Genomic DNA, 21,687 nt, shown 5'->3' on the forward strand with positions numbered 1-21,687 from the left:
TTGCTGAAATGAACATTTAATGCTGGTGTGGCGAGGACCAAAATCTTTTGCACTCTTGCATGCTTGGTGAATGTGTCTTTTCACCTCTTAGAAAGTGCAGTGCACACCAAGGGTAGGACAGTTTTATTTAGCCTTTTGCCTGTCTCCTGTGGCCAACAACAGCTCTCTACCTACAGGAGGAACAGATTCAGTCGCTTTACTTTGGATGCACCTCAGGTTTAGTTCATTATACTCACAGATAATAATAATAATAATATTGTAGTAATTGACTGGAAATCAGAATTCAGATGTGCCTTAGAGTTGCTGAGGTCAGCTTTGCCCTTTTACACTGTTAGGTATATGCACTTCAGCAATAGCTGATCCAAAGTCAGCTTCAAATGAACTGCTAACGTCTGCCAAGTGTGAATTTTAGATGGAATTTAGCTGCAAAGTAAGTGGAGTACAAATAATCTGAGTGAGTCGACTCATACACATGTCTCTTTGATGCTTGACAGGAGGCGTGTCTGATGCTTGGTGCTGGTGGTACTGTAGCTGTCAGAGGTTAAAAGAGCAGTGTCTGTCATGGCTAACGATGAAGCAAGATTTGCTAATGTTGCTGAATTGGTGGTGTGTCTGCCATTCACTGTCAGCCCAAGGCATAGATGAACTCAATGGCTGCTGAGGGGCGCCCCAGTATTGTGTGGAGATTTTTTTTTTTAAACATAGTAAAGAAATCTACATACCTTTTAGATATGTAAATAGTGTGGAGATTAAGTTATTTGGTTTGGTTCTGTTCACATCTGTTCTGTTTTAAAAACCAGCGTCATTAAACCGGCTGAGGCAGATGGCTGCACATCTTTAAGTCTGGTTCCGTCAGAGATTTCTTCTTACAGAAAGGCTTGGGCCGCCACTGCCGCCACTGTTGGGTGCACTTTGTCTAACAAAACAATCTGCAACGGGGTGAAAAAACCTTGCCTGAGTCCTCAGTGCCATGTAATGTTTGAACAGAACACATAAACGTGATGTAATTGGCGAACGTCCGTGATCGAGTACACGCTTACGGTAATTTGATTGGTTGATGTTTGCACTACCACTTGGAAACTGGACCTGGGAACAGACCCACAATGCAGTTCAGCAGTGCCCGATGACACTCCATTCAAAGTAAATGTGAAGCCTTTCAGTTGTCAGACAGTCGTCAGTTGGCTGTTAACGGCAACGGTTTTAATGAGAGAATCTTTGAATTGCCAGTTTAGTGAGCTGAAACTCAATCGTACATAGGTTGATGTCCTCCAGTAGACTTACAGTTCAAAAACAGTGGGATGCTGTTTAGGATGTTTTTCCGTCAATTTTCTGTTTGTGTGGGTGATGTATTGCTGTTGCACTGTTCTCCGCCCTCAGGACAAATTTCTCTGGCATGTGTTTCGGTGTTAATACAGGATGGATGCAGGGTGGCACTGCTTTTAAAAGGGCTTCTAAAATAGCATCCACTGTGGTTCAGTTGTTTGCGATTTATGTGAAAGGTGAAGGTAGTGCTATCTCAGCAGCCCAGTGCAGAGCGCGGCGTTGGGAGGTTGCAGACAGCAATTCTCTCTGTAACCCCATTGTGACTGGCAGACATGGGGATGCTGCTACTCCCCACCGGCAGTGCTGTGGATGATGAATGACGCCATGCTGAACTAGTTTAAGAGGAGCATCACACAATCGCTCATTTCAAAAGGCACTGTTTCACACAACGGCCTGGGGAACGGCATGGAAAGTAATATCCATCAACAGCCAGCCAAGCAGTAGTGCTATCAGCAAACACAATTTAGAGCTGAGGAACATTATTGTTTTTCTCCCCCTCCTCTGTTCATCACACCACAGCAATGAACTGGCTGAGTGATGCTCATTTGATGAATATGATACTGCAGTCATGATTATATGAACTTGGTCGTTATTGGGAGAAATTGAGTTTAGATGAAAAGATGTTCTGTAAACAGATTCTTTTTTTTTCTTCTGCATCATATTGGTGGAAACCTTATCAAGAATATTTCTCCAGCCTTAAATTTTGGATGAAAGCCACAGACACATTATGGCCCGCATGGAAGTACCTTGTTTACCAAACAAATGTGTATTCACTGGGCCATTTTATAAGGCACATATGGCACCTAAGTGGCAGGAGTGGCACCTGGTGTGTTCTTCTTTTGCTGCCATAGCCCATCTGCCCTGTTTTTGACATGCCGTGCATGGAGCCTGGCCTTTCTTTGACCTCAGTCTTCAACAAGACATATTTGCCCAGAGAACTGCTGCTCATATGATATTGTTTTGTTTATATGCTTTCCTTAGTGACTCTGTATTATGTACAATAGAAACCCATGTCTATGAGCACCTGTGTGATCATATCAATTAAAAATATAAATAATAATAATATTTGAGACGATCATTTTTCTTTTTCGGACCATTCTCAGTAAACCCTAGAGATACGTATGTGTGGAAATCCCAGTCAATCACCAGTTTTCTGAAACACAGCAACTTAAATCACATTTCTTACCCATGCTGATGCTCAATTTGAAACAACAAACAGCAGGTTGTCTTGACAATGTTCACATGTCTAAATGCATGGCGTTGCAGGCAGTTCAACAGGTGTACCTAATAAAGTGGTCGGCGAGTGTGAGCAAATGTAAACACAATTTTGAAAATCACAATTCAACATTTAACACATATAACTAAACATACACAAACGGTGATCTGTTGATCATAGAGATTTCATCAACTTGGAAGACGAAGCAGAAACCCATTGATGACAAAGGGAGATTTGGTCATGTGCATGAACTCATTTTCAGGTTTAGGAATCAGCCAAGATAAACAGTTTATCCCCCTGCTGCTGTTGGTGTAACAAAGTACGTCAACATATTCTACTAAAATTGTTCTCACGCAACTTAACTTCAACTTAATTGTTGAACTTATGCTCCCACGCAACTTTCACTCTCAGTTACATTTTGTAAAGTCTTATTTTTTTGGAAATGACCTTTCTATTTATTAGTCAATAGATTTCAATTCTATTCACTTCAGTGCTTGTGCACATTTGGCAGACATGAGGAAATGAACGTCTTTCTTTCGAATGCATGTGGACAGGTTTGGGTTCCAAAGGCACCTGGGAGGAGGTTTGCTTCAGATATAACAAACTCAGTCACTATTGTGATATGTCAAGGAGAGACTTAATCTGTGGAAACAGGGTTGAAGATGGAGAAAACGTTTTGAATCGTTGTGTTTTGGCTGTGGTTTAAAGAGACGTTATTAGCACTGTCAACCTGAAAAATAACAAACTGCCGCAGTGATTAATGACATGACAACACATTCAGCTGTGTTGAATGTGGCTGATCAACATATAATTATTCACTTTCATGCTGAGGCAGCTGGAATTAAATGACAACAGCTAATCTGCCTGTCTGGCACAAAACAACCTCTAAAATTAGAATGCGTAGTTGTTACGCTTTACTTTTTGTATGGGTTAAACTAAACCATTAACAGTCTGATTCCCAGCTCCAGTAGTCTGCATGCCAAATGCCATATGAATACGTGAGTGAATGGGGAAAAAAAAACTATTGTAAATCTGTTAGAGTGGTCATCAAGACTAGAAAAGCACTATATAAATATAGACCATTTACCATTAATTATTCTGGTTGGACTTTAACTTGCACCTTAAAATCTTGTTGGAGTTCAATACATACAGCCTGAAAGCACTCCAGACTGTCTGAAGTAATAACTATGTGTTACCCCAGCAGAGGGTGCTTTAAATGCAGCTTGGCCAAATGTCCACTTTAAATGCCGTCAGGAAAAATGGACACGGATGTTATGATGTTTTGCTGTGAAAATGGAGGACACAAAGAAAACTGTCACCATAGACATCAGAAAAGCCTTTACTCTGTCACTGTCCTTCAGCGTCACCTTACGTTTGCACAAGGTGTTCGAGAGAGACCCAGATCAGAGTGTGATCCAACAGTAGATATCCACAAAGACTAACCCAGATATTTATCCTAACCCTAACCTCAATGACGTTTATTTTAATTTTCTTTGATCTGACCATCTATAAATGTGCTGCCAGAGGGTTTACATTGGAGTCAACTGAAAGCTCAGTGCATCTCTATCAGATGCGGAATGATACCTTGTGTCAGGGTTCCCACACCTTGGTTTCATCAAATTCAAGGACTTTTCAAGGACATATCAGGACCAATTTACTCAAATTGAAGGACCGAATGTGCTGACACAGCTTAAGATGGAATGTCAACTTGTAAAAGCCACTTAGCCCAATGGCGTCCACTTTTATTGATTTGCAGCATGCTCTACATCTGGCCAAGTGATTGTTCTTGGGATCATGGGCAAATCAGTCTTTGTACTTTTCTTTAGTGAGTCATAGATCGTGGAAGTTCTGCATGGAATCTCACGTCAACAGCAGAGAGAGAGAGAGAGACAGTGAACAGTGCCCACAGCACCACTAGTAATCATGACTCAACGTTTGTTCTGCGTAGGCCTCGTCTATGTAAATCAAGCAATGCAGGGCGCATGGAACACTAGGTGGTGACGCAACGGCGGCGGGAGACATTTACCTAAATGTCAACTTAACTTATTTGTTGCACACACTTCAAGCACTTTCAATGACCCATGTATATGTACAATTTTCAAAAACTTTCAATTGGCCTTGAAATTCACAAACTTTGAAGGATTCCAAGGACCCGTGGGAACACTGGTCTGCATAAGTCGCTCTCGGATAACAAACTTTGTCATGTTTTTGTGTGTGGAGGAAGAATATTTGAATATTTTTGTTCAAACTTGATTATTTTTCAGCCCTCGTAATGATTCCTTTAACATTTAAGTAAACTTCACCCCATGTGGTGCAGGTTTCAGTTTTAGTTTAGCTTGAGTCTGCTGATCACTACAGACACTGCACATGTCATTTATGCCAAACTGTAACTCAGCCCTGCTACTTGGGAAGCAGATTTAGCTCAGAAGTAATGTGAGAATGATAAAGATGTTCAATACTTAATATGCACTTTACTGTTCTATTTCACACCAAGATTCCCCTCTAATGGGGCTCTTTAGGCCTCAGTTATCTCATCTCCTCTGAAGATTTGCATCATGCTCAGTTTAATCAGCTTGAGTCAATTTTACTCTTTATCAGGTCTTTCTCAGTCGTTGTTCTTCAGTAATCACGGGGTGATGGACAACCAGCGGGTATGTCCTTCTCCTCTGATGAGATGAAGAAACACGTGGGAGGAAAGTCCCTTTAGCCCTCCAGGCAGGACATTCGTTTTTCAGCTCCTCATTTAAGAGCATTTCACATGTGTTAAGTACTAGAGAAATGAGTCGACCATCAAGCGTTTGATCGTGTCTCAAGGGCCAACAGTACGAGTGTAACAGCTGTCCTCCAAAAAACAGTGGGAGCAATAAGCCCAAACCCAGAGGCAGCTCTCATTCAACTTTCACCACTCACATAGATGAATGAATGTTTAAGAGATGCGACACTTACAAATGCATGAGTTCAAGCTGGAATTTTTATCTTGCACATTACAATTAAAATCTGATTTAAGACCACACAGTGTTGCAGTGGTTAGCGTTGTTGCCTCGCAATAAGAAAGTCACTGTTTTGGATTCCAATTTTAAGGGCCATTTTGTTCCTCCCACATTCCAAAAACATACAGTGATTAATTAACCACTAGATTAGACAACGAGACCAGCTTGTTGAAAGTTGAATCTAATCTAATCTAATCTTTCCCTGCAACACCTGCAGATAGTACCGACCTCTGCTATTCTCCTCTGGACCGGTGCTAAAAAGCGTGACCACATCACAACAGTGCTGGCTTCCCTGAAACGGCTTCCTGCTTCCTGTAGAAAATGAATGAATGAATGAAAATCGGATTTAAAATTTAATGAATTGATAAGTAATTTCAATATTTACTCTTGCTCCTTCAGGTCATTGCGTAAAAATGAGTTGAGGGACATTTTCGTGAGGACAAATATAATGAATTCACTGGCGGTGAAGCCGATGTCATTGTCATTGGGATAACTTTTGGCTGTAGCGTTCCTCTGTACAGTATATTCACCACTGCATCAGAAATGACATCATCTCCGCCCTCGTTACACTAATGTAACCACTATATACATCATAAGCACACGTTTATAGACATAAGTTTATATACGGACTAGGCTTGTAGTAGTCGAGTAAAGTTTGAACTGTTTTAATGGAAAAGCGCCACATATTACATATAGATATTAACTAAGGTAAGATAATATAAAAAAGGAATAAAGATTATATACAATAAAATATGTATCTCTATGTCGAATTTATGAGTAAATGTAGTAAATGACTTGATGAGTAATGAGTTGAAGTACACATAAAGCTTAACAACAATATTTGGTAAATGGATTAATCCCGTTAAACTGAACAATGAAGCTGTATCTCCAGATGCTGAAATTTCTCCCTCTGGTTTAATACCTGGGCTCTCATGTGTGGAGGGGTTAATTGTATCATTTGCAATAAAATGGATTATTGAATTATATTATAACTCGCACCACATATCTGCCTTTACTTCTCGTGAATTGGACTCTTGTATACAGGTGAATCATGCTTGCGTCTTGAACCCAGTGCACACGTGTACATGTTTGCAATCATATTTCCTGCCGTAAAAAGAAGGAATGATGCACTGGGACCCATTATAGCTAGTGGCCTCCACTGATTACCACTTAAACAGCAGATGTTCTGATGCCAAACAGTTGTATCACCTGACTTCACCTCAGCTGCGCCTTGTCAATCTCCAGGTTTTCCAACTGTCTCTCAGAAACGGTTGCATCACCACTGGCACCTGAGCATAGTCGCAGTTGAACAGCGTTTAAAGGAAGGACGCAGGACTCCTGCCTGCTATTGCTTCTATTTCACACTGTGTGATTTCACACATGTTTCACCCTCTCTTGGTGGATACAAGGTGAAACCAAACGACTGCATCGTCCGTCATGACAAGACCACATCAACAGTTTACCACACAGAGATCTGGGCCCCATTTCCTGATCGCTATTTCCTGAGAGTGCTTTTAGTGTTTTAGTCATGATTTGTCTGGAATACTGTAAGCACATGATTTATATAACAATGTAAATTTTAGATTTTACGTGGTGACACTACACTCTAATGTATGAAATAAACAATAATCATGTGCTTATAAACAACTCTGTGTGAAGCCTCCTTTCCCAGTACAACAAACATAGAGTACAGTAATATTCTGCCTAATTAACACTTTTGCCTTTTAATTAAAAAAAAAACCCCAAAAAGCATCACACGTAGGTGTGATGATTTGCTTTATTAGCTGTGTGACTAAGAGAGCTTTTAATTTTAGCTACTCATTAATCAGGTGTTGCTGTCACAGCAAGGACACCATACATGATTGAGAGGAGGTTGGGGGCAGAACAAAGAGAGTTGAAGCGGTGCGGGGCCTGAATGATGCACATCTTACAATAGTTCCAACATTTGCCAATGAGTCATTGAAACTGGGTCTGAAATAGAAGCTTGCCCTTCCTGTCTTTTGTCACCACAGTGTTGCCACAGCATCACACCTAGCTCTGCTCTTGTGTCTGTATTCACAGTTCCACCCACTTAGGTTTATCGGGTACCACTGCTTGTTAACTCGGTGATGTAAACAGCCAATCGCACGGCGCCAACTCAATGCAATGCCGACATGATCAAGATGACCTGCTAAAGTTCAAGTCAGGCATCAGAATGGGGAAAAAAGGTGAATTAAGTGACCAAGTTGGTACTCGATAGGCTGGTCTGATCGACCAGTATTTTAAAGCACAACCATCGCTAGGTTTTGTAGATAATGGTCCAAAAAAGAGAAAGTATCCAGTGAACAGCAGTTCTGTGGATGAAGAAATGCTGTGTTGATACCAGAGGTCACAGGTGAATGACCAGACTGGTGTGAAATGGTTTGATATAATAACTCATATACAACAAGAGCACTCCACCAAAACATAAACCTGCATTTTATTTACTGGAACCTGCATTTTTTTACAACACGCCATCGTAATTACACCTATGGTGACCATTTGGTTATTTTCTATTAGTGTTTGTTAGAATTCCAGCTATTTATGGAATTTTATCTGTTGCAATATTGACGGTTTTGTAATCGGCTCAGCTTGTTACACTACATGTGACATCTGCGTCACATCTGTCCGTCCTCAGAGACAGATCCCTCCTCTGTGTCTCTCTCCGAGGTTTCTCACGTTTTTCTCCCTGATTAATGGTTTTTCTTGGTGGACTTTTTCTTCACTCAGTGTGAGGTTCTGAGGATAGAGAGTGTCACTGGCTGTACAGAGTGTGACGCCCTTTGGGGCAAACTGTGTTTGTGATGTTGGGATGAATAAATAAAACTGACTTGACTTGACTGGATCCAGAAGACATTCTGTATCGGTGTAGAACTGTACCTGCTTACAGCTATTTCCATCTTACACACGTGACACATTTATCCTGGTCTGTTAACATGTCACTGCGATATATGCATATGAACTTGTCAAATTGGACTTCCCATGTTAAATTTTATTTGTAATCTCCACCAAATGCAGATGAAGATGAGAATTAATGTTTTGATAATTCTGGTAGATTCTTATCAAAATTGAATGTGAACATACTTTGCAGTCTAGGCATGTGGCAAAGGTTGTGAGAGGTATGAGAGGCTGGACACTAAGGAAGGTAGTACGTACTTGTACTGATTGACTCGACAGAGAGATAGAGCAGGAAATGATGTGCAGCACGTTAGAGAGATTGAGGACAGAGATGGGAAAAGAATGAACGGAATGCGTTGAGAAGATGGAAGGAGTATTTTGAGGAGCTGTTGAATGAGGAAATGAGAGTGAGAGAGACAGATGTTGTGCAGATAGCGCCTCAGGAAGTGCAGATGATTGTGAAGATGAAGATGAATGAATGAGCGTAAAGGCAGTCGGTCCAGATGACAGAGAGGTATGGAGATGTCTCGGAGAGTAAGCAGTGGACCTTTTGACCAGATTGTTTCATAAAATCTTGGAGAGCGAGGGAGAAGTGGTAAGAATTTTCAAGAACAAGGGTGATGTGCAGAACTGTAGTAATTGACGTCGATCAGCCACACCATGGAGAGCAGTATGGGTTCAAGCCAAGAAAGAAAGTGTTGATACAGAAGTATAGAGAAGGCCAGGAGTTGCACTGTCTCTCTGTGAATCTAGAGAAAGTGTATGATCACGTGCCAAAAGTGAAACTGTGGTATTATATGAGGAAGTCTGGAGTGGCAGAGAAGTATGTGAGGGTGGTGCAGGCAGTGTATGAGGAGATGTGCCGTTGGAGCGACAGATGGGTTCAAGGTGAAGGTGGAATTACATCAGCGATCAACTCTGAGCCCCCTGTCTGCACAGGCTGACAGACTATGTTGTTTGCAGATGATATTGTAATCTGTAGTAAGATTAGGGGGCAGGTCTGAAGAGAGCCTGAAGAGGTGGAGGCATGAGAGAAGCGGAATGTAGGTTAGTGGGAGCAAGACGGAATACCTGTGTGTGAATGACAGTGAGACAGTTGGTATGGTGATGCGGGTCAACCATCCAAAGTGATGGACAAGAGAGGTAGAGAAGAGATTGCAGGTGGGTGGAAGTGGGTGGAGACAATTGTCAGAAGGTAGTAAAATAGTAGCAACAGCAGTAGCGGCTCTGATGTACAGCTTCTGCTGGGCAGGAGGAAAAGAGGAAGACCACAGAGAAGGTTCATGGATGTCATGAAGGAAGATACTCGGGTGATCCCCTATCCATCACAAAGAATTCAGTTTGATAGATTAAAAAAATGTAGAGAGGAAGTTTCTAACAGATAAGACCACGGCAAAGAAAACATAATCTCCTTGGTGGAGGTAATAACTGCTTGTTACTGCCACTGTATTAGGTATCCTGTGTTCCAAATTAAGTGCTATGTAATTATGTCTTCATCAGACACTGAACTTTACACTACAGGCAGTGATCTTGGTGATATGTAACAGTCTGAACTACCGCGGGTATTTTATTACTGATTAATTGTAGTGAATTACAGGCAGGGCTATCATTTGGACATACAGTAGGTTTAGTAAGTGCTCTGATGACGAGAAGATGTCTGTCTTCTACTGCAAAAATGTGTCAATATATTGATGCTCTGAGAATTGCGCTATGGAGGCCTACGTGGGGTAGTCGTGCCTGTGAATGTGTTTGTCTGAGCAAGTCAATATTTTCATGTTTGCATGCATTTGCTGAATTGATTCATTTGTAAATGAGATCAATTTGTTCAAAGTCAGCTCCATGTGTTATCACAGACATTGGCACAGGTGTTTCCTTTTAAACACTATAGTTATACAGTACATTTGGAATCTTTGTATGTATTGTGCCATGTTTCTATGTGTTGCTTGTATTCTTTACTGGACTATGGTTCTATATTAAAACTCAATGTGTTTCTATTATTACTCCATTTGTATATAATCATTAGTGCAATCTGTGTTACGATAGTGATGCATATTTACTTCATTTCTCATCTAAAATGTGATAAAAATCAATAGATAATAATTCCAATTGTTCTATTATGATAATCATAAATGTCAGGTCCCAGATAGGTGATTTAATTTGGGTTTATTTTTACATTTCAACTCTCAGACAGATGGAAATAAGCAGAATATTTTGACCTCCTTTCTAATCCTGTTTTGTCAGAGAAAAGAAAAAAAAAAAAACTTCCCTTTAATTCATGAGACGGGTTCTTTTTTATTATCTTTGCGAGGGAGGTGATGTGTCTGTCCGTCTGCTTGTGAGCTGCTTTACTCTAAAGAAGTAAAGGGCAGATTTGAATGAGGTTTTCTGGGCATGTAAGTCAAGGTCCAAGGAAGAAATGATTAGATTTTGTTGGTGGTGTACAGATACAGATCCAACGTCAGGATTTAAAGATATATAAAGAAAGAATAATAGGTTACCATTACGAAACAGGGGACTTGACACTGAAACTGAACACCATTTGTGGATCTTTGAATGGGATTTGTATTTTTTAGCTGTATCATAAATCATCTGTGAATTTTTTACATTCATGCTCAACATACCATAAGTTCACACACACAGAGAGAAACATGCAAATACACACTGGGGGTTTTGCACGATTTGGAGGAAGTTACTCGTAAACACTTTTCTCTATCTGTCTCATTTAGATGGTGCAGATGTCTGAAAACGTAATTTCACAGCTCATGGGGTTTTATTTGAGTCCTGCTCTTGTGTTACCTCGTTTGTCATGGCTCCTACTGATTTCATTTTTCAACATGACATCAAAACAGCATTTTGTGCTCTGTACCAATAATCAGGTCTCCAGTTGTTTTGGATTCTTTTGTGGTTTTTTTTTCTTCTTCTGCCAGAGAAACGTGCACATAGGTGACACACTCACATGAAATGTAATCCTTCTGTGAGAATGTGTTTTTAAACAAATGCGAAATGAGATGGCGAAATAGAGATAGAGGATGAAAGAGTTTAGTGCGATGAGAGGAGGCGGGCGAATGGTTGTGCTGTAATTCTTGTCGTCTTGGCAGGGAGGTTCCGTGTTTGAACACAGAGTGACAAGGCAGGGCACAAACCGCCAGGATGGATCTCTGAGATTAAAGTGTCCCGATTGTTGCTCTCACATCACATCCACTACCATCAGGGGGGAATTCATTTACTCACATAGAAAGATGGGGCAACTGAGAGCGTGGAGGAGAACTGACAGAGAGGAGGCTTTGCAGGAACTAAAAGCAGCTGAACACTCTGAGGGCCTGTGATTCCACTGTAGAGACAATATACCAAAGCGAGAAATGCAGCAGTGAATATACCACACTGACTTATACATGTGCTTTTTTTCTTCTCATTTTTGACAGAAAAAGCATCACTTTAAACCAAATACTTCACTTTACTGCAAAAAGAAAATACATTACACCACACAAGAAAACAGATACAAACACAGCACAGTCGAATCACTTTAAACGACACAAAAAGTACGTCTTTTATACCCATATCTTACTATTCTTTATGGATTTGTTGGAATTTAGTGTAGACTTTGTGATTTTTGACACTTCCTGCTTCTATGATATCGTTCATTCATTCATTATTTACTGCTTTATCTCTCACATGAGGGTTTGGACTGTGGGAGAACATGCAGAATGGTTCATTTTCAATAGACAAAATAGTGTACAAAGACAAAACAACTCAATTGTAAATTACGGTTATGGTGACATGGAACATTTTTTACTAGGGCTGTCAATAGATAAAAATAACCAAACAACGAATTAATCTTGTTAACCTAGATTAATCTCGATTAAAAGTTTGCTTTTCTTCTCATGACTAAATGAATGAATAATCAGACAGTGTGCATTTCAGACGCCAATGTTTCCTTTTAAACACAGAGAACCAGGTCATCTTTATATAAAGGCCAACATGGATGACTGCCATCCTGTATGCAACAAGAACGTGTGTTAACACAATAAAAAAATCCACCTGAGAATGTCAGACATTCACATTTGTCATGATAAAGTGAGAGAGAGAACAAAAGCACAATCAGCCACACAGGGTAGCTGTTCAAATGGAAGCATATTACGGGCACTATCGGTGCCTAGAGTGGTTAGTTTGCTGATGTCAGAGGTCAGGGCACACCAGAAGTAAACAAACGTGCGTTAACGGCATTAAATAAGAATAAATAAGTAAACATGTTAATCGTTGCCATTAATACAGTGTTAGCTTGTCACCACCTGCTCCTCCCTGCCAATCACTCCATGCGCCCGTTCCTCATGACACAATCATCACAATAATGATGATGATGATGTTGCAGGATCCAAAGTTCTCACCTGCACCAGTACTGAAGGACAACCTGATCACTACATTTAACCTGCAGCATCAACAGCATCAATAAGACAAACCAAATCCAAGCTCAGACATGAGGTTTTTCAAACATATAGAATAAAAAAAATGCAACGAAAGCAGAACACATTGCAAAGACTGCTGTGCAGGTGAATAAGAATGAAAAAATGTGCTCTTCAATTTGTAATATTCAAATTCTTAAATTATAAACAAGATAGAAAACAATGGAAATGTGGCAACATCATCAGCCAGCTCCTCAGCTACATTCTCAACAAAATCTGTCTGCCTCTCCAGGTGCAAACACTCTGGATTCCCCCCTGAAAATTGACTCATTGCAGCACATCAACCCTCACGGTTTGGCATCTTTGTAACTTCATATTTATTCAGAAATATCTTCTTTGCAGTATGACTCTTTTTAAATTTAGCTTTTAGTTTTGTCTTCACTTTCTGAACTTTTGTTCTGCCTTTAGGGCCCAACCATCCTGGTGACTCTAACAGTATACTATGAACTCACATAATCATGAATTTATCACAGAAGCCTCAACAGTTAACCAAATCTCTGAGCTAGTACTTTAAGTACTTTTAGTACTTTAACTTAAGTTAAAGTGTTTTTGGCACTAGGTCATGACAGACAAGACTAGAGAATATTGTGTATATTGCACATGCAGTTTGACCAATCACATTTGAGCTGGTCACTGTAGCCTGCAGGTAAGCAAAGGATGCAAAAATATCACTTTTTTTTATTTTAACTATATTCATATACAAGTAGCTAATGATTAACAACAACACTCACGAGTTGTGGAAAAACACATTTTCTCCCAACTTCAATTCAATGATCACATCTTGCATTGACTGTAAACAAGTAAAAAACTGAAGTCTTGCCCAGATATCTGCTGTCTGTACTGGAGCACCCAAGATATTAGCACTGCCCCCAGAGGCTAATTCATCACCAGACAATTTAACCAATGGGTTTCTGGCGCAGCAACAATGCTGTCGCTTCACTGGTTGTGCCACAGTGAATTGTATAACAGCACTACCTCCTTCCCTTTCCTATGCTGAAGGAGATAAGGAGATTGACGTGAGATGGCTCGTGCATGGCTCTTGTGGTTGTTGTTTTGGTGTTTTGGCTGCAGTTCATATGTCATCTCCAAGTCCAACTCCAGTGCGACTAAGAATTATACATGCATGAGTAATCGGACTATGAATTCCATTATCCAGGTATGTTAGTCCGACTAAGACTAGCGAAACTAACATTAAGAAAACTGAATTATTCTCCAACTAAAATCGGACTTTTAACATGCATGTAAATGACTGGTACATGCTTTGTTCACCAGCTCGTTATCCCTGACTCCTCCCCCTTTTAGACATGCCAGTGCTGTCGCTTGTTGTCATTCCCTCTCCACCGTCAGATTTCACGACCAGACCAGGCCCCCTGCACTACTTCCCACTCTCCATCCTCCTCTTCCTCACTCAGCTCTCTGTCCACTTATTGGCATTTTTCAGACATCTGTTGAGGCTGAAGCTGGTTGGAGTGATACTTGGAATAATGTGAGGTCAACGGTCTCAGTGTCACACCAATGTCATAGGCCTTTCACAAAGGAAACATTTTGACTTGTCATAGTGAAGCAATTTAAGGTTTATTCAAGTTGGCCAGTTTGGCATAGCAGTGTGACAGTGAGCCAACGTGCACAATGTCACAAAGCTTTAACTGAAACAGCCAGACTGTAGCCTGCAGCTGGGATGTGTTTGCAGACACTAAAAATATTTGGATTCAGAAACTGCTTTTCATGGGATCATCCATCAAAATTCATGACTGGATGTGCCAGCTCACTGGGCTGTAGTGGAAGGTGGTGGAAATTTATTGTGAGTGTTAGAATTGGACTAAACTGATTTGAGCTCTTCCTTTCATGCTGCAACCTCATGCAATCTGCTGACCTTTCATCTCAAACCTCGAGCTCACAAAGAACTAACCACTCTTCACCTCCCCGAGTGAGTATGGGCCTTCACAAGTTGTGTAATAGGAAGACCCGGTTCTAGCTCTGCCTTCTGTCCAGTACCCCATTGCATATCACTGCCAGCGCACAGAGTGGCCAATTTTCTTCCGTCATGCATTCGCTTCCTGTAGATTTGCGAGACCAAAAGGCTGAGGCAGCTGAAAAAGAGTCAAATACAATATATGGGCTCATTGTTTCACACCCTTCTTCCCTTATGTTTATTCCCAGTTCATTCACATGTGCTACAGCAGCACTAAACTTAAATCACTGCATGCCAGATGTGTTTCTGTGTGCATTTTATGGAGCAACACTTCAGAGTACACGACAAATTCATTTTGTTACATACATTATACATTATGGGACATACAGTATTTAAACTAGGTTAGCTCACCAGAATAGAAACTACTTTTCTAGATTTTATGAATTCTCCCAGCATGCCAACCAAAACACCCTGAATGGCATCATGTACTCTGTATCGTTTCCTCTGAGCAGAGATAAGAGTATAAATTCCTCAGAGCAGCCATCGTGTCTGAGGTTAGTCAGGGACGCCCGAAGCATGTTTTAAAAATATGCCAACTGCTATATTCAAACGTCACATTTTTGACATCGGTTGGCTCCTGTTCCTTTCCACTGATGAGTGGTTCTGATTTAGGTTGGACAAATAGGCCTGTGTTAAAATATAACAAGAAAGTAAAGTTTTTTTTTTCCCCCCTCTCCAAGCACGTAGGAGCCTCCTATCAGTCAAATGCAAAAGTGAAGCCATGTACTGGAAAAGTTAAAATGCATAAGTATCATTGAGCCACCAAGCATGATCGCTGAAGTGGACACTAAACCTTTAGAGGGAAGGCAGTTCTTCTAAGTACTTTCTTCTGTTCACAATCACACCGGCCATTGGAGCGCAGGAAAATGTGACGAATGCCGACTGAGACACAAACAGAACAACAGCAGATCCACAGGTCGGTGCAAGTTCAGCCAGTCAACATACACTTATGCTGCTTTTCCATTACACAGTTATAGCACTACTCCACTCTACTCGACTTGACTCTACATGGTTCGACCATTACTTCCTAGTACCTCCTCAACCTGAGCAGGGTCTTCATAGCTCAACTGCCATGACGTTGTTTGATACGCGGGGTCCAGCGCTCTCTGGATCCTCGTCAGCATCTAAACACAGGATGTATGCTCGCTGTAACGCTCTTGCCGTTTTTTTAAAAATAGCAGATTCGATTCTTCTGTTGTACATCGTGCTCATGACTCTACCAGTGACGACACTCACTGACCAATCAGTAACTCGGAGTCTGCTGATGTCTCATTTTAGTATCGTAATCAAGTATCGTAAAACAAGTACAACGAAGAGCCGATTATTGCTAGAACTGTATAATGGAAAAGCTCCATTAGTCTTCCGGTTCCTTAATTCTGGAAAGTCGCTACCCTGAAGTCGAACTGTGATCAGTGCAGATAGAGTACACCAAAAACAAAGGGTATTTTCCTAACAATTCCTAACATTGGTGGTGTAACCATACATGGCGACACTTGGTTGGCTGATCCAAACGTTTGCATTGCGTATATTTATTGAAAATGAGCAGGAGATGAGTTTCTCATAAAAACTAGCCATCTCACGACATGAAAAATATACAATAAATTACAAAAACATATGTACCTGAGCAGGGACAGAGTATGTATTCGTCAGTCTCGCATGGTTCGCACAAGGCAGTTTCCACACAACACTACCACAGAACAGCAAGGTGTATTAGTACAAAGGCAGGTTCGATCGATGCTGTGCTGATGTGTTTCTTGCCAATATATGGACATTTTTAGCACTTACAGCAACCCACTTGTTACACCTGTGGTAAACAGTTCTTTGACTTACAGTGCACATATGCTCAATACAGTTGCACAAATATTGTGTATGTCTGTATATCACAGCGCTGTCGCTCTGCGACTCACCTCAGGCACAGCTCTCATAAAATTAGCAACGCCGTAAGTCACTTGAGGCTTTTACCTGCTACCTGGAGGATGCCCTCAAGCCATACTTCCCGCGGATATACAGCATGAACAAGTGGAATAATATACCATACAAACTTTATTACAGTGGCACACACTGGCACCTGGACTGTGCCCATTTCTGTAATTTATTTCTACTTAATGACCATGTGCAGTGTCGCTAAAAACATTACACAACACAGGAGTATATAACTGCTCACATTTACAACATTTCCCCCTCTTGTATCATTTTGTTTTGCAGCCGCTTTGTTACAGTTAAATTTCCTTGGCACAAGTCTCCATTTGTCTCAGGTACATAAATCAGGAGGTTACTGCCGCAGGGGCGGCCTGTTAATGATATCGTCTCTTAATTAGATAATGCCACTACTCCCAATTTGCCGTCTGCCTAAGCAGTGGATGGAACACGCAGCTTCAGAGAGGTGGAGCCACAGCTATGGAAGCTGCACACATTCAGTGCGCATGCAGGTGACTGTACGTCTGCAAAATCCTCCTCTGCGCCACCATAGTAAACACACTGAGCAGGTCACGCGCGTGTTGTTTCAACACTTCAAAACATGTTGACCATGCATAAATATCTCACAATAAAGACAAAGTACACAATAATGTGAAGTAGTTGCATTGAAAACTGTGACTATTTTTAGTTTACAGTTTGCGAAACATTGTAACTGTAGTGCACAAGAGGGCACTTTAAAGATACAGCCTTACATTACAATGCCCCCATAGAATCATAAATAATTGCCCCAGCTCACCATTTATGTTCATATTGGACGGTGTTTGGCTTTAGGTGGGGATAGCATATTAGTGTGTGTGTGTAAGCCTTGCATCTAACCAGTGTAAAATAATATAATACAAATCCTGTTGTCATTACAGTGTTTTTCTTGCTTTAATCGACTCTTAATTATAATTATTATAATAATTATTATACATTTTATTTATAGGTTCTTTTCAAGACACCCGAGGTTGCCTTACAGGACGTGATTAAAACAATATAAGAACAACAAAGGACAGCAAACAATAATCAGTAACAATATAGAATTATGTGAATTTAGAGCAAAAAAGATGAGAAATGAAAAAAGTTAGTAGGTAAATTTAGTGTGAATATTGAGAATCAAGGTTTGAGGGAATTCCAGAGCTGGGGGCAGTGACACTGAAGGCTCTGGCCCCCATAGTTGAAGACCTTAAAGTATGGTTAGGTGTGCTAATATGTAAGTGACCACAAAGCTGATTAGCGAGGTCATGAATGACCTTTAAGTAAAATATGACATGTACTTGAAATGACATAGGACAGGAAGGAGTGACTGTTGAGTTATCAGTGGTAACTGTCAAAGTTAAGATGGTTTTAGTGCCAACGAGAACTTCAATTTTATCTCTGTTAAGTTTGAGGAAGTCGGAGGAGAAGCAGGGTTTGATTTCCTGTATTCAGGTACAGATAGAATGTAAGGAAATATCAGAAAATGAAGATGCAACCTGATCATTGTTCATAAAATCTGACCAGCTGCAGTCAGAATGCTGGAATCTCGTTATTCAGCAGCAGTGCTCCAGCCTTTTCATGAGCGAAGCACATACAGTATTTTGTGTGGACCACGCTGTTGGTTGTATTTCCTCGGAGAAGCAGCCTGCCTCTCAGAACACCGAGGCTTGTTGTTGCCTCCACTCTGCAGCATTGACTCCAGTGTTTGGAATCTGCGATAGTGCTGAAAGGCCCATTTCTGCCTACTTGATCAATCTCTTGTACATTTTCTTTTGAAGTTAATTGACTGATTTTCCCTGGATGGCCGATTCAGGGAAGGCGAAGTGGGTGCAGTTTCACACTGCTGTTCACTGGTCCTCGTGAATCTCAATCTATTGATCATAGTGCTGCAAAGGGAGGCCAAATCTGGGCCAAATGCCCTGTCAGCAGTCTCTCTGTTGGCCCTTGGAAGGAAAAAATGCTGAGGAAATGCAACTGAGAAACAATAAGAGAAACATCAAGTGGAACACGTCTTTAAATGGCTATGTTGACTCTTCTTGTACAGCTTGAGGGACCACAATACAACAACAACAACAAATATAACATCTGCAACATGAAGTACTTCATTGAGCAACCTCTTGAAACATGGTAAAGATGACTTTCAATTCAATAATGTGGTCTACTAGGTTGAATAATGCTTTGAGAGCATGTTTTCGAAACAAAGGGAAGGACTTTGTCTTGTCAGAGGAACCAGGTTGTGGTATTGTGTGGTTAAAAGTAATGTGTATACTGTCCTTGTCCGGCAGAAGAGTGCTTCATTGGTTATATATAGTCAACATGAAGGGAGATAATGTTAATAATGAGTTGTTTACCAACAGAGAAGATAATACTATTGACTGAACTTGCAAACTGAGATGCTCACAGAAGAAAAACAACCACCAACATCGTAAAAAAGTAATAGCTGTTCACAGTGGCAAAAAAAGTGCAACACAAACAAGCCCAAGCTGTTACACTAATATCTGCTGACTTGTGTGAAACTTTCAATTAACAGTAGCAGTAATGTTTGCATTAGACGAACATCTTGCAGTTGCAGCAGTGTTTTTTTTTTGTGCTGACTCGTTACTTATAACTGTGATGAATTAGCGTTCAGCGCTAATAATGTGCTACAGCACATGTTGAGCACGTCGAGCTCAGCCACACTCAAGGCAGCGTGGGTTGCCAGACCACCGGCACAATCGCAAAAAACTGTGAATTTTATTACATAAATAGTTTTCAATGGGAAATTGCCAACGTTCCCAAAAACAAATAGCTTCAATGCAAGGATTGGTGTTGATACATACAGATGCACATTTTTAATTAGTTATACAGAAATCCTGGTCTTTTTTTTAGTGGGTATATGACATATACCTGTGTATCTAATAGTTTCCCAAACTTTTTATATGGAGGGACCCAAAAAAAATCTCCCATGACCCATCTGTGAATGCTGACCCACTCTTTGGGAACCACTGACATAGACTTACACCACTGCAGTGATGCATATAACAAATTGATTAACCTGAATTACAAAATTAGACCGTCTCTGTGTTTAATACTGATTGAGTTGAGCACTTTATTTTGAGCACACATATTGTTTACATATATACGTGATTCTCCTTCAGCAGGAGGAAGTGTGGAGACACAGCTGTTTCTGCTGCCTCACCTTTCTTGGGATGAAAATGGATTCAGAGGTGTTAGGTGTCACCGTCACACGAAGTGAACAGGAAATGGCCTATTTGTCTCCTCTGGCCGTTTCAGTGAAGCAGGTTGTTCTCAATATTCTTCTATATATAAATATATCTGAGGTGGCTAAGTTCCCCATAAGCCCTCTCATGGCTCTCCATTGATCACACATGGGGGAAAGTGAGTCAAATAACTCTCCTAAGTTTAACTTTAGACTGACGCAGTCTCTCTAGGACTTCAAATTAAATGAATCTGTGTCTGGAATTGACAAATTCTAATCCAAATTTCCTCCTCTAAGTTGTCTGACATGACGCGTGACTCATCATTCACTGGCACTGCAAACATCGTGACGTATTGATTTGAGTTTGGAGGAGAGCGAAGTAAATTGTGACAAATGTGGGCATTAATGACGTCTGTGAGGTGATTAACTGATCTGTGTTTATCAATTTACTGTAAAAAGTCTTTGTATAGGAAAGTTGGTATAGCCTCATGTATAGCGTGCGGTCTCTGATAATGCATTTTCTGGTGATTGATGCAGTTAAAGGCTCACGACTTGGCTCTCTGCGAAATGCCGAAATGTCACTGGAGCCATCTAACAAACGTGCGGTTATTAACAGTGACTGCAGTACATTTACTACGTTTCACTTGAGTGATTAAAATCATTGAATTTAAATTAATGCGAAAGCCCGCTGCACTGTCAGTGCGCGGAACGTGTGGAAACTCTTTGGAAAAGATGCAAAACATTTACCTCATACCGATCATTCATTTGACTAAGATGTCTGTTTGTGATGGAATAGCTGCAGTATACTCAGGGAGCAAATAAAATATGTGTTGTCAATATGCATAAAACGACCGACGGCATCAAAGTTGTTTTAAGAAAAAAACCCTCCATAAGTCACATTAGCGGTTGTTTATGAGTGTGTGTGCGTGCGTTTAATCCTCATGGGTGCACGTGTTGATGACAGCAACATTTTTCCCTGTTCGTCATTACACTATCATCTCTTGAGATATTAACTCAAACGCAGGCTGCAGTCTTCCTCAATGGAAGATTAATGATGATGATTTATTGAGGTAACAACAGGAATCTGTGTAAGAAGATTTCCAACTTAAAATTTAATAATTCATTATCATTAAAATGAAATGGTGCAGTACACAGACTGGAGGCGTTTCACTAGAAAGCACGGTGGTTCAGGCCCCACAGTCTGGCTGTTTATTCAAGATACTCAGACCAAATGAAAAAACATTGAGTTTAATAATTTAACTTTTCCACTTTATGTTTTTTGCAAATTTTCCTTCATAGCAGATGATCATGAACAGATGATCATGTTCGAGTTGACCATTGACTCACTGAGTGGCCGTCACGTGCTGCGGTGACTGTTTAAAACCTGTTTTTCCTCACACCTCTCATACTTTGAGTTGCAGCAAAGTTACCGCGCTTGTAGGCTCAGATGTGAATCATTATGTTTTACCATCAGCTCTTAAAAAGGTCGTCGATTTTAGTTAGCATAATTGACTGGTGTGGTTGTTTTTAATCCCTGTAGCAGCGATTCATTTTCTGCAATTAGGGAGCACCAGCTCAACCTAAACACAACACACTTTTTTTCATTTTTGGTGTGATGAACCTGTCAGCAGACAGCTGCTCGTGTTAACATCCAACCACTACAGTATTAGCATTTT

The 21,687-nt window shown here is 40.6% G+C and overlaps 1 long non-coding RNA gene across 2 annotated transcripts in view; it reads left to right on the forward strand.

The window, feature by feature from the left end:
• Positions 1-21,687, forward strand: part of LOC122767752 — a 67,612-nt gene that overhangs the window by 8,618 nt on the left and 37,307 nt on the right. Inside the window, exon 3 of one of the 2 annotated variants that reach the window (XR_006360242.1) lies at positions 6,775-7,126. The exons of the other annotated variant lie outside the window; for it this stretch is intronic. This is a non-coding gene — a long non-coding RNA (uncharacterized LOC122767752). Of the gene's footprint in view, positions 1-6,774; positions 7,127-21,687 lie in introns of those variants that run through there. 2 annotated transcript variants of the gene reach the window in all.

This window comes from Solea senegalensis, linkage group LG4, assembly GCF_019176455.1.
Source record: "Solea senegalensis isolate Sse05_10M linkage group LG4, IFAPA_SoseM_1, whole genome shotgun sequence".
NCBI lineage: Eukaryota > Metazoa > Chordata > Actinopteri > Pleuronectiformes > Soleidae > Solea > Solea senegalensis.